The sequence below is a fragment of the Meles meles genome, chromosome 21, assembly GCF_922984935.1.
Source record: "Meles meles chromosome 21, mMelMel3.1 paternal haplotype, whole genome shotgun sequence".
NCBI lineage: Eukaryota > Metazoa > Chordata > Mammalia > Carnivora > Mustelidae > Meles > Meles meles.
Window position 1 is genome coordinate 31,831,095 of NC_060086.1, and position 14,578 is coordinate 31,845,672.

Here is a 14,578-nt window from a genome sequence, read left to right on the forward strand (position 1 = left end):
ACTGAGGACGACCGGCGTCCATGTGGACATCAAAACCGCGATACGATGCGGTTTAAGAAAATAGACAAGACCCTACACCTGAGGGCCTCTTAGGAAGAACATGTAAACTGGAGAGATCAGCAGCAGAAAGACTGTGAAACAAAAACAAGGCATGAAGGTAGGTATTGTCTCAGAGAATACACAGGTCCGGGGAACTGGGGCAAGTTCCAGCATCATACAAAAGAGGGAGCTGGAGGCCTGCGTGGCTCAGTCAGTTACGCATCTGCCTTTGGCTCAGGTCACCATCCCAGAATCCTGGGATGGAGTCCCGCGTGGGGCTCCCTGCTCAGTGGGGAGCCTGCTTCTCCCTCTGCCTGCCCCTCCCCCCACTTGTGCACACTCTCTCTGACAAATAAATGAATAAAATCTTTAAAAGAAAATCAGAAAAATCTGAGAGCACCAGGCCCAAGTTCCCGCCTCACAACCATCAGCAGGAGCTGGGGAACAGCCCATCTCAGGACAGGGCCCGTGTTCTCCTGATAGATCAGTGAGTGAGACAATCAAGGAACTCCAAGGAACCCGGAACCTTATGGTTTTGTATTAAGCGTTCAAGCCACATTCAAGACCGTTGAAGAAAAGGTAACGGAACAAAAAGATCATTTCACTTAAAAAACACATCTGATAATGTGATCAAGATACAAGCTCTGAGCTTCTCAGAAAAGAGACCTAGTTATGCACAACCATGTGAATATACCTAACACTCTTGGACGGTACACTTCAAAACGGTTATTAAGATGGTTAGAAAAGAAAGGATCGGACTTTGGGCGCCTGGGTGGCTCAGTGGGTTAAAGCCTCTGCCTTCGGCTCAGGTCATGATCCCAGGGTCCTGGGATCAAGCCCTGAGTTGGGCTCTCTGCTCAGCAGGAAGCCTGCTTCCTCCTCTCTCTCTGCCTGCCTCTGTGCCTACTTATGCTCTGTCAAATAAATAAATAAAATCTTTAAAAACAAAAAACAAACAAAAAAGGATCCGACTTTAAAAAAGAGTGAGTGAGCAAGGGGGCCTTACCGGGTACCCAAACAGGTTCTTCAGAGGTGTAATTATTCTGTGATATAAACAGTTATTTCTCCAGAACCAAGAACAAGAAATCTTTGAAAAATAAACTTTAAAAGGTCAACGCACACAGAGGGATTAGCTGGGAAACTTCTAGACACAAAGAAACCCTAAAAAAGGAAAAAGGTCATGCCTCTGTGGATTTGGGCATTTGGAAGACAGTCTTGTGAATAAAAGTTTAAGTGTGATTTATATCAAAGAATGATTATTTTAACTGATTCCACATCACTTGTCATTCTTAAGGTAATGGTGGAAAAGGGGATTAAACTGTTTGTTGGTGGTTATTATATACAGAACCGTTTCTGAGCAGTTGCCAGAAAAACCTCATTCCAAAGGAATTTGCCCTTCTAGTAAAAACAATGCTGGGCCTTAATACATGCAGTTATGTATACCAGAAGCTTGGTTCATGAGTGACACATTTCTATAAACTGATGCTTGCCCCAATCATTCCTTGACTGGACTATGACAATAATTTCCTAACCATTCCCTGTTTCCAGCCCTCCTGGCCCCATTCAGTCCTCCCCAACTACAGCCAAAGTTATCTCACTTATCTGGACATCCATACATGCATCCATAGACATATATCTACCCACCCATCCATCCACCTACACATCTATCTACCACCCACTCTCTTCCCAAGCATCCATGCATCTGTGTATCTACCTACCCATGCACCACTCATGTATCTACCCACCCACACATCAACTCATCCACCCACGTACCCACCCACGCACCAACCCATCCATCTACTGACCCACACACCAACTCATCCATCCACCTACCCACCCATGCACCAACCCATCCATCCACCTACCCATCCACGCACAAACCGATCCATCTACCAAACCACACACCAACTCATCCATCCACCTACCCACCCACGCACCAACCCATCCATCTACCAACCCACACACCAACTCATCCATCTACCGACCCACACACCAACTCATCTAGCCATCTATCCACCCACGCACAACCCATCCATCAACCAACCCATGCACCAACCCATCCATCTACTGACCCACACACCAACTCATCCATCCACCTACCCACCCAAGCACCAACCCATCCATCCATCTACCCATCTATCTACCCACCTCTTCCCACGCATGCATCTACCCACCCAGTATCTACCCATCTATGAAGCAACTCACCCATCCATCTACCTACCCATGCACCAACTCATCCATCCATCTATCCACCTATGCACCAAATAATCCATCCATCTACCCACCCATGTACCCGACCCCCCGGCATTCATACATCCATGTTTCTATTAATTTACTTTTTTTTTTAAATACAATCTTTTTTTTAAGATTATTTATTTATTTATTTGACAGAGAGAGATCACGAGCAGGCAGAGAGGCAGACAGAGAGGCAGGCAGAGAGAGAGTGAGAGGGAAGCAGGCTCCCTACGGAGCAGAGAGCCCCACGTGGGACTCGATCCCAGGATCCTGAGATCATGACCTGAGCCGAAGGCAGCGGCCTAAACCACTGAACCACCCAGGCGCCCTATTAATTTACTTTTAACAGGTCACACATTTTACGTGTTAAAATTTTTTCAAACTACACAAAATGGCATACATACATAAAAAATAAGTCTCCCTCTGAATTTTCAGCCCCGCATCCCATCCCCGCAGGCAAAACTACGTTAACATCTTGTGCACTCTTCTAAATATCGTCCAGATAAAGTGTATCAATTTTGTCTTCCCAAAAAGTACAATACATAGTCTGTGCTGTACCTTGCTTTTTTTTTTTTTAACACAGTATTAGAAACCGATTTTTTCAGTAACAGAGCTGTTTTATTCTTGAGACCTTAATGGTATTTTCTTTCAAACAAAGGTAAAAGGGACAAGCCATCTTCCCATCCCAGGCCCTCACCCCCTAGGGCCCTGTCTCTAGCAGCGTCCATTACTGGTTTTTCATGTGTCCTTCTAGAAAATAATTTATGTGTATGTATTTTAACAAAAATACCTCTTTTCTGTTCTCAAATGGAAGGAAGCATACTCCTCACACTGTTCTACACCTTGCTTCTTCTCGGGTTTTTTGGTTTTTTTTTTTTTTTTGGTTTATTTATTTACATAATCTCTACACCAAATTGGGGGGGGGGGGCTAACTCACAGCCCTAAGATCAAGAGTCACATGCTCTATCAACTGAGCCAGCCAGGCGCCCAGCTTTTTTCTCTTAATAACGGGTCTTAAAGGTCATCCCACACCACAAAGGAAGGGTTTCCTCATTCTTTATTTCAGGTACTTGGTATTATTCACTGTATGATGGACCTGACTTTATTTGACCAGCCTCCTGTTGACAAGGGCACTGGGCTGTTCTAACAGAGGAACCATGCAGCAATGAACTGATAACCCGGGAAATGCCTCATTTCACACACAGGCAAACAGAGTTAAAAGACGACTTTCTAGAAGCGACCCAGCTGGTACAAAAGGTGCATGCATCTAAAACTGAGACCATCACTGCCCTCCACGGGGGTATCAGTTCATACTCCACCTAACGAGGTACAAGGATGACTCCTTCCAGAACACCATGTTTTATAAGCTTTTTGATCTCTGCAGACGTGGTAGTGGAAAACAGCTCACCATAGCTTAAATTCCTTTTCCCTTTATCATGAAGGAAATGGGAGAGCTGTCCATATGTGTTTAAAAGCAGTAAGATTTTTTTCCCGCTCAGAGGAAAAGTCACAGGTAAAAGTATTTGTGTTAAGAGATGGGACAGATCAGATTGTCCCCTCTCCTTTGGGTAACACAACCTCGGATGGTTCCCTATCACCTTCAAAAGGTGATCCTTGCTGTGTCTCCTGCGGTCTTCCACATCTGAGCCCTGTCTGCTTCTCCTACAACTTCTCCCACCCTGTTCCCCAGTGGGCCAACTCAGGCATTCACTCAAAGGAGCATTTACCACACATGGATCAGGCATTGTTCAAGGCACTGTAGATTCAGGAGGGCAGTGGTTCCTGCTTTCAAGGCACTCCCTAGCTGCTGGTCAAATGAATGCCTCTTTGGGATACCTCCTGCTAGATGCTCTCCCTGCGGTGTTTCTTTCCATTATAACAAACTTGTATACATCCTTCAAAACCCAACTTGGGTATCTCCTTTAGGAAGCTTTCCTCCCCTCTCCCCAAATCATCAGGCCCACCCCCCAGTCTTTGCAATGCTTTTCTTGCTTGCCACTACCTCTGCCCTACAAGGACCACGCAAGGAACTCAGTGCCAGGGCCATGTGTATTTTACTCTTGACACCTATCCTCATCTGGCAGGTACCCAGAAGTTACTGAGTAAATGGCTCTGGTCATGCCTCCCCTTACCTCATCTCCCCTCCCCCACATTATTTCCTACTTTGCTTTGAAAAAAAATAACAATCCAGGGCACCTGAGTGGGTCAGTCATTAGGCATCTGCCTTCAGCTCAGGTCACAATCCCGGGGTCCTGGGATCGAGCCCCACAACAGGCTCCCTGCTCAGCAGGGAGTTTGCTTCTCCCTCTGTTCCTACCCCTGCTCGTGCTTGCTCTCTCTCTCTCTCTACCAAATAATTAAGTAAAATCTAAAAAAAACAAAACAGTCCATACAGGTAGAGCCTGGCTAGGACCTCGGACGTCCTGGTCAAGTGGACGCGGACTGAAATTGGGCCCTGACCTCAGGCGAACCTGTGCGGGTCACTTCCTTTCTCCAAGCTCAGTCTCCTCCCCAGGAAAGTGGTCAGGAAAACCCTGGAGTGGCTTCAGCCAGTAGCAAAGGGCACACTTTGTGTGACAGGGGCATCGCCCAGGACTGGCACACTCTAGAGACAAGGGGTGACTGTGAGTAGCAGATGCCAAGAAGTCACCAAAATCCCCGCCACCGCCACCAACGCAGCCCAGAATCGGGAGGCTCAGAAGACACAGAGACGCTGGAGTTAGGAAGGAAGCAAGAGGAAACCGGGGAGCACCTAAGGACACGGAACTCCTGGCAAGGAGAAATGCTCAGCTCAGCGAAGGCAGGCGCCAGCCCTTGAGAAGGCAGCTTCCTGCTCCAAGCCACACGCCAGCCCTGACCCGCAGGGAGAGGCGGGAGGGAGGAGCCCGGGGAGGATGGGGAGGGGAGGGGGGGCACGTGAGAAAGGGAAATCCGCTTGTGAACGTGAAATTTCACGGCTGCAGGAGGGAGCCGGTATGCCACCTGCCCCCACCCTGCCAAAGAGGGCCCCGACAACTGTCACCGGAGTGAAGTCAGCGGCCTTGGGGCCTCCAGTGTGTCCCTCACCAGCTGGGACTGTAAGGAACCTTCTGTGCAGGGAGATCCCCTTGGCCACCCCTGGAGAGCAACAGTGTGACCCCGCTGATTGGGGTTTTGGCAGGAAACAGCAAATGCGGAAGGCCAGGGGAAGGCCTAAGGAAGGGCGACGATTCACGGAGAGTCTGAGGGCCACTCACTGCTCGCGACCCGGAGGCAGACAGCTACCCTGCTCTTCCTTCCAGCAGCTCTCCCTCCGATCTGGGCAGCTCCAGAAATCAAGCTCTCAGACTCTGCTAACGGAGCGGCCATTGACCCAATACTGGTGACAAAATTCAACCCCGGGAGAAGCGAGTCCAGAAAATAGTCCCCAGTGCTAACCCAGCCAGTGCACCGTGGGGAATCCAGCCCAAGAAAATCTCAATACAAAAAGTGCATCGCTGGCCCCCCCAACCCAGGCTTCTCTGGACAGGACATCTCGACAGCTTCATCACCCTTTTATGTGATCGCCCTCCCTACCTCAGCCCTGATGCTCAAGGATGGCGGTGGGGGGCACAACTCCAAGGCTGCCTGACCCACAAGCTCTGGGAGTTCACAACATTTCTACAGAGCACTGTCATCTCACATCCCTCTCTCTCAGGGCAGAAAAATGACAACTAGCACAGTCTGAGCACCGATGTACCAGGCATGTCCCTAAATCCTCACAACGAGAGGCACTGCTGCTACGCCCATTTCACAGATGATGAAAGCGAGGCACCAGGAACTAAGACATCTTGATCCACATCAACCCTCACATCAAGGAGACTATTCTCTTGTCCCCAGTGATGCAGGGTGAGGATGTGGGATGTTACAGGTGTCTCTGCTATTTACAAGGGAAGCACCAAAGTTGGCAGGGGGTGGGGGGAGAAAGGAGTGTCACCTCTGTGGAGAGCTGAGAATTAAATGGACATTATAAAAGGTGGAGATGAAAGAAACTTGTACTTGGTGCCGTGTGGGGCCGGTGGGGGGGGGTGGGGTGGGAAGCCGCTGGATCAAACTTAACCTGCAGTCCTCCTTCCCACTGGCCCTTTCCAATAAATTCACTTAATTGTTTACACAAGTTTAAAATGCATTTGCTCTCACAATACAAACTTGTGTCTCACAATATAAGGTATTCTAATAATACAAATTCTGATCTGAGTGAACTTTTACATAATATGATTCCAAATTTGACATGCATGAATTAAGGGTTTGTACCATTACCAGGAGCATACTTCTGGGTAAATCTCTGATCTTCTCTGGGGTTCAAATAGCCTACCAGCAAAATGTGGCTACTACCATCTCCTCTCCCAGAGGACCCAAAAACCCATATTAAATATTATTACTATTATATACAACCTCTTCAGCTGACTTTTTTAGGGCCTACTTTTTTTTATGTTCTTCCCTTTTCCTATTCTCCTTCCCCACCACCCTATCCCATCTCCCAAAAAGACTATCTATCCCCTTGTCTCCTAGACCCAGTTTTCTTCTCTATTTGCTGTGACCTTAGACGAGTTACTTAACCTCTCCGAACCTCACCTCTAAGGCTGAGAATACATATCTCCTACAGCTATTCCAAAGGTTAAATAAAATTACATATACACAGGGGCCCGTACACTCAATAAAGGAATATTGTCAGTAATAAAAATAAATGAAGTCTATACCATTGTACTTCTTAAGATGATGATCTTACATTGGGCACCTGGGTGGCTCAGTTGGTTAAGTGACTGCCTTTGGCTCAGGTCATGATCCTGGAGTTCCGGGACGGAGCCCCGCATCAGGCTCCCTGCTTGGCAGGGACTCTGCTTCTCCTGCTGACCTCTCTCTCCTCTCATGCTCTCTCTCTCTCTCATTCTCTCTCTCTCAAATAAATAAACAAAATCTTTAAAAAAAAAAAATGATCATCTTACATTGATACTGTTAATAGTGATACCACTTAGCATTAAGTGAGCTAACTATGTGCCAGGCACTATTTCTAGGCATTCAAAGTGAATTAATTCATTTAACCCCCATGAGTACCTAAAAAGGGAGGTTTTATTTTGATGGTGCTTTGGTATTTGAAGAAATGGGAGACGGGGAAGACAAATAAGGTGTCACAGGTCACCCAGCTTGTATGTGATGAGGCTGGAACTCAAACTTAGGAAGCCTGACTCCTGAGTGGCCCCCACCGCACCCCCCCACCCCGTGCTGGCTCCTCATGACGGGGAACATGGGAATTTTAGCAGGGCCTTCCGGAGCTGTGCCTGTGCCCATGAAAACTCTGGGTCAAGAGGAAAACGTGAGTCTCCCAGTCATCACCGAGCTCAGAACCCATTCCCTGTACCCACTGCCTATGGCTGCTGTTACAGATCACCATCTTGGTGGCTTACGATAACATACTTGTTGAATCCCATAGTTGTAGAGGTCACGAATCTGAAAGGGGTCTCGGTGGGTTACAATCAAGGTGTGGGCTGGGCTGTGTTCTGTTGAGAGTCTCTAAGGCAGGACCCATTTCCTTGCCTCTTCCAGCTTCTAGAAGCAGTCCACGTTCCTCGGATCACGGCCCCTTCTGCCATCGTCAGAGCCGAGAGCATCCGACCAAGTGCTACTCAGGCTGCCACTTCTCATTTGCACTCCTGTTGTCTCCCTCTTCTGCTAACAAAGACCTCCTGACTCCCGGGCCCACCCAGATAACGCAGGACGCCTCCCATCTCAAGGTCGACTATGATGAGCAGCCGTATTTCCATCTACCATCTTCATTCCCCTCTGCTGTGCAACATCCCATATTCGTGGATTCTGGGGACCAGGCCAGGGGCACCCGTGGAGGGGCCATTATTCTGCCCACACGTGCCCTCCCATTTACTCGGGTCCCTCCTCAGCTCTATTCGATGGCTCTCCCACAGGAACCACAGGTGCCCTGGGCTGGGTCAGGTCCACAGCAGGGCCACCAAGCCCCACAAGGAGTGGTCCTGATGCTGACCAGCCCTCCCAGCACCATCGAGCTGGTCACTGAAGAACCATATACTGGGGTATCTCCTCGGTGGGGGCCCCCTGGGGCTGCTCCCCACAGCCTGCCGCTCCAGCCTGGTCCACACAACTTCTAGAGGGACACCAGGCCAGGGGCTGCAGGGCCGAGGGAGATAGCCCTGCTCAGGGCCCTACGGGCTGACCTCGGGACAGGCTCCAGAGAGGACGGCAAGCAAACAGCCAACAACAGCCAGGGTAGGTGATGACGAATCTGGGTCACTTGCATCTGGGAGTAAGGGTTGCTCTGACCTATTTCGTTACAAGGACCTACTTTGAACTTGGCATTCCAATGGGGTGTGAAGGTCCTCTCCCCGATTTGATCACCTCAGGAACTCATAACAGGTGGCTTTCTACCACTCAGTGAACAATTATGTATCAGGAGATTACTGTGTTCCAATAACGTCCGGAGGTCAAGTTTCTACTCTCAGAAGATCGTTCTATTAAAACGTGCAAATAGTAAATAGATAAATGAACAGCTATATGCATGTCCAGTGGCAGCACATGCCCTAAAGAACAGCACACAGGGGCAGAGAATAATGGTGGGCGCTGGGTGCTATTACAGAAAAGAGCTCCGGGCAAGGATGATCGCTGAGCAAACACATGCCGGTAAGAAATTACGCAGCACCGTCCTCCACCAACAGAAACAAACAGACCAAGGGCTTATGGAGGTTCTTGGTGGCCTGTGCCAGGACTGAGCTTAAGTGCTTTAGATCACATTTAATCCCCACTAACAACTCTGGGAGGCAGGCCCTAGAATGCAACCCATTTTACAGATAACAACGGAGGCCAAGTCATGTAACCGGCAAGCCGCATGGGTAGCCAGGAATTTGAACCCAAGTGTAGATGCCTCTGTGTACTTAAGAGAATGTTCTGTTTGCTTGTTTTTAAATCACATGCATGTACTACTGTTTCCATTTAAAATAAGCGTGAAAGGGTATAGAGATGCTTCTGCAGGCAGGAAAATTTTCTTAGAAGGATTAAAAAAAAAAAAAAAGCTAACAGGGACTATCTCCAGGGGCGCAGAGTTGGAGCTGCTGAGAAGACACTACTCATTCTGTTCTATTATCTTTAGCACTGTTTGGATTTTTCACGCTGCATGTATTACCTCTAAACTAATAATAACAAAAGGAATTCGCGCTTTGAATAAATAAACAGCAACAGCAGGGATTTAAGGGTAGACATTTCTAAAATGCTGAGCTGGGAACAAAAAGAAAGCACGTATTTACTGGGCGACCAAGAGCTGAAATGTCCAGCACAGTGCTAAGTGTTCCCCAAGCATGAGTCCATCCAAACCCCTACAAGATCGGGACTATTGGAACTCTCCCTTTTTGGACCAGGGGGACTCTGAGGCCCAGAGAGATTATGGAACTTGTTGAAGGCCACAGAGCTGGAAGGAGGCAGAGCCAGGCCTTGAACCCACAGAGTCTGACAGTGAGCCCTAACCTCCCAGACTGTACCACCTCTTGGCCAGGTGCTTAGAACTCTACGGGATTTGCAAGGTCCACAGCTTCACCGCCCAGCCTGCAGCAACTGGGAAGGCAACATTCTTTGAGGCAGGGCATCCACTAAATGTCCTCAGGCCTTATGGAGGCCAAGCTCATCTGTGCAGATCGGAGAAGCAACGTTCTGACCCAGATGTGGAAAATATGATACAGCTGCCCCCACCCGCCTTCCCAACGTGCGCAGTGCAAGGGAAGGGTTAAGAACACAAGGATGGAGGGTCTGGGTCCTGGTTTCGACCTTTCACCTAAAAGCAGGGTTTCTTGCCCTCAGCACTACTGGTATTTGGGACCAGAAAATTCTTTGATTTGGAGGGCTATCCTGTGCATCAAGGGATGTTCAATAGCATCCCTAACCTGTCTCCAAGAGATACCAGTAAGCACACATCCCATTTAATCCTCACAAACAAGGAGACAGGTGCTATAAACCCGTTTCACAGCAACTTAGGTCCCATCACTTGCAAGCAGCAAACACAGCCAGCTGTAACCCAAAATCGTCGTTAGGCATTGCCAAATATCCCCCTGGGGAGGCAAAAATTGCTCCTACCATCCTAAAGCAATGGCCTCACCAGGCCTCGGTTTCTTGATCTGTGAACTGAGACTAGTTCTAGAACCCAGCTGTTACACAATAACCAGCAGGGTTAAACGATATGACCCAGACGGTTCCGGGTTCAGTTCCCAGCCAAGAAACCGATCACTAAAACACAGGGTTGGTCAGTTGGTTGGTGAGTTTCATTCATTCATTCATTCATTCCTTCTCTCCATCACACAACAGAGTATTTATTGAGTACCTATTCCGTGCCAAACTTTGGACTAATCAAGGGGATATGCGGATAAATCAGACACAGTCCGTGCCCCTTTGAGACTCACACTAAAGACAGAAGGTCACAACACGTAACCGCAAAGAGCAATGTTCCCTGTGCTGGAAAGGGAAGGGTGCTGGGATAACAAGTGGCAAGGCGAGGGCCCAGGAAGGTGACATTTCAGCAGGGAAGAGGGCAAGCATCAGAAACAGCCAGGTGAGCAAAGATCGGGGCGAGAGGCAGGGAGCAGAGCATGTCCAAGGCATAGAGGTGGCAGGGGCAAAGACGGGGAGAGGACGCCCTGTGGTTATCCACCTGTCCAAAAATGCAGAATAAGTAAGATGACTACAAGCAAGAGTAACAAAGACTAGGGACCCTGGAATCAGAGGGAATCCAGACACCAACGCTTACTTTTGCCCCTTGACCTTCAGAAAATTAGCTAACCTCTCCGGCCCTGGTCTCCTTCATCTGCAAATAGATCTAATAATGGAATCCGCAGCACAGATCACAAGGTCAAGGGCTTAGCTTGCACGGAGATGCCTCATCAGCTCTGGGCAGCATGGGCTGGGGTCCACGGAGGTGCAGAGCAGGCTGGCCACGAAGCCAGGGTGAACCCACAGGGCCACAGCTCGGGCTGATCAGAGCACTAATAGGACAGAAGCCCATACAAAGCACAGACGGTTTTATTTATTTTTATTTTTTAAGTAGGCTCCACATCCAGAATGATGGCTTGAATTCACAACCCTGAGATCAAGACCTGAGCTGAGATAAAGTCGGATGCTTACCCAACTGAGCCACCCAGGCGCCCGTGTTCCTGCTTTACTGCCCATCACCCTGTTCCATCATTGGAGCCATGCCCTATGAGGCAGGTCCTGCATCATCCCCATTTTACAGAGAGACAACAGAGGTAAGAAGACTTGCCAGAAGGCACATGGGTAGGACCTGGATTCAAACACAGATAGGCCGGCTTCAGGGCCCCAGCAAAGGCACAGAAGGAAATCAGCAGGGCATGAGCAAGCAATGAGCCCCCTCTTTGAGGAGCAGAGGTGAGGTCACGATGGCCTACAGTGCCATATTCAGAACCGATCCAAGGGCGAGATACCCAGCCAAGGGACAACTCTGAAGCAAAAGCAAGGAGAGAAAAAGAGCACGAGGAAGCTGGTAGTCAGGTCAGTTGGGTCTGCTTCCCCAGCACAGGCCCCAGAGAGACTTCGAGGTCTAAGGCTGCACCGCGAGAAGCTGGTGCAGCCTGGGGGGGGGGGGGGGGGGCAGACAGCAGCAGGTGCCAACATCACGTGGGCTGCCATGGGCCCTGCCTGCTTCGGGCTGAGCTGCAGCCTTTCCTTGCCCTCTGACTCACCAGAGCTAAGAATAAAGCCCAGAAATATTAAAGGGGGGGGGGGGGGTGGAAGGACCACATCCGGACCTTACCCTCAGCCCCCAAGGAAGGTAGGGCATGGCTCTGCACAAACAAGAGCCCCAAATCCTCACTGAACCGTGACCCCCCCACCCCCACCCCCAAGGTGCAGAACTGAGCATCTTAGAAAGACAGGGACAGGGGCTCCTTGCCAAGCCGGGACTCCTGTCTTGAAAGGACTGACAGCCAAGCAGAAAACAGAGCCATGGCTGCCTGTCACAGGTGTCCAAATGTCAACAGCAGCAGGCAACTTGCTCTGACCTGCCTTGACCCCGGCTGTCCCCATGACAGGCCCTTCCCTACAAAGCACGCACCTGCCCTCATGGTCCCCATCTGGCCCTGACCGTTTCTGCTGATTTTGTCCCCGGCCACTTCCTCTCCTCTGAACACACTCTGGAACTTCAGAAATCCTCCATTTGGTCCCATTCCAGGGACCTGGGAGGCGTCAGGCATGTGCCAGCCAGAGGAATAGATCTGAGGACACAGCAGTAAACAGGCCCGACAGCATTCACCCGTTTACTGAGCACTGCTCCTAGCTGCTGAGGACCCAGCTGTGAACAGCAGGGCAAAGGACCTGTGCCCCTGGAGCTAACAGCCTTTTAAGAGGACACAGAGTGGGGCACGTGGGTAGCTCAGTTGGTTAAGCGTCTATCTTCGGCTCAGGTCATGATTCCAGGGTCCTGAGATTGAGCCCCACATCAGGCTCCCTGCTTAGCAGAGAGGCTGCTTCTCTCTCTCCCTCTGCCTGCTTCTCTACTTACTTGTGCGCTCTCTCTCTCTAATAAATAAATAAAATCTTAAAAAAAAAAAAAAAGGACACAGAGGAAATGAGATAAAAATATACACATATTAAAAAATACACAATACATGTATAAACATACACACACATAATGTGTATGTGTGCAAGTGTGTTACGATAAAAGGACTCAGAGAACTGGGAAGACCTTGCTGAGAAGGTGTATTTCAGTAACACATTAAAGAAACCAGGGAGTAAGTCCAAACGGCCACGGGGGGAGGCACAGGAAACAGCAAGTGCTCAGGTCCTGCGGTAGGCACACATCTGGTACTTTGCAGCAACTACAGAGAGGTCAGTATGAGTCAACAGTAATGGGAAATGAAATCAGGGAGGAAGACAAGGGGCAGGGAGGGACAGACCATGCAGGACTCACAGGCCATTACAGGCATTTGTAACTTTCACTCCGAGTGATGTGGGGACCATGGATTTCATGCCTTTTTCTGACGTTTTTTCCAGAGAGTGGTTCTCTGGAAACTTGCCTCAAGTTTTTTCGCAGGCCACACACGTGACAATGTCTGGAGACACTTCTGGTGTCACTACGGGGGTGGAACTTACGCTTTGAGCACTTTGCAGGCAGAAGCCAGGGACGCTGATCCATAATGCAAGGCCAGCCCCACACTAGGGAGGTGCTCAGCCCTCAAGAGCAACAGTGCTGGGGCTGAGAAACCCCATTAACCAGAGTCCCTCCCCTCATCAAGTTTAGAATCCATACTCCCCAAACACGCCCCTTATCAGATAGGCAGAGTGTCAGCTTCTCACCACGTGACACTGGGCAAGCAACCAAGCCTCAGTTTCCACAGCTGTAAAGTCGGGGATACCAACAGAATGAAGCAAACAAGCGTGCAATTAAGTACAGGCCAGAGCATATAGTAGGAGCTCAATAAATGTCACTGCTAGGACTGGGATTGGTTCCAGATCCACCTCCTCCGATGTCCTGACCACATTTTCATGAGTTACCTGCAAAATCTTATCATTTCAACAGGCAGTGGGTGCATGGTACTGCACACGGCAGGAGGCAAGGGCTGGCCGACACTCCTTTACGCCTCCATACCCCGGCTCATCCTGCCCTCGCCCAGCCCTGAACCTACTCAGCCCCAAAGCACTTGCTCTGCCAGAATCAGGGGTTCTGCCCGCCCAGGCCACTTTCTGAAAGACAATCCCTGCCTCCCCCACAGAGAAGGTGCTTTGGAAAGACCACATAATCACAGAAGCAGGGGCACCTGGGTGGCTCAGTCAGTTCCACATCTGCCTTCCGAGGCTCAGGTCGTAATCCCAGGGTCCTGGGATCCAACCTTGCGTCAGACTCCCTGCTCGGCGGGGAGTCTGCTTCTCCCTTTCCCTTTGCCTGTCACTCCCCCTGCTTTCGCTTGCACTCTCTAACAACAAAATCTTTAAAAAACAACAACAACAACAAAAATTTTACAAATGGCAGGAGTGGGGAATAACAGAAAATAACTTCTTTTTAAACTGATTTTAATAGGCAGTATGGGACTCTGATTTTAATACGTAAGTACAGATATAGGGGTATATTTGGGTGTGTGTCTATGTATGTCAAATAGTAAAAAAGTTACTCCTGCCTCCCTCTCCCCACCCCTCTGCAGGGATGTGTGCATCCGGTCCCGGTCTACAAATCCAACCACGTTTGAGTTTCCTGAGTACCCTTCTGGAATTCTTTAGGAAGATACAACTACATAATCTTATTTTTCCATTTCTTTACCCAAGAGGTTTT

The 14,578-nt window shown here is 49.3% G+C and overlaps 1 protein-coding gene across 1 annotated transcript in view; it reads right to left on the bottom strand.

Moving 5' to 3' along the window:
- ABCC1 (ATP binding cassette subfamily C member 1) overlaps positions 1-14,578 on the bottom strand; it is a 133,027-nt gene that overhangs the window by 94,811 nt on the left and 23,638 nt on the right. The gene's annotated exons all lie outside the window — the stretch shown is intronic.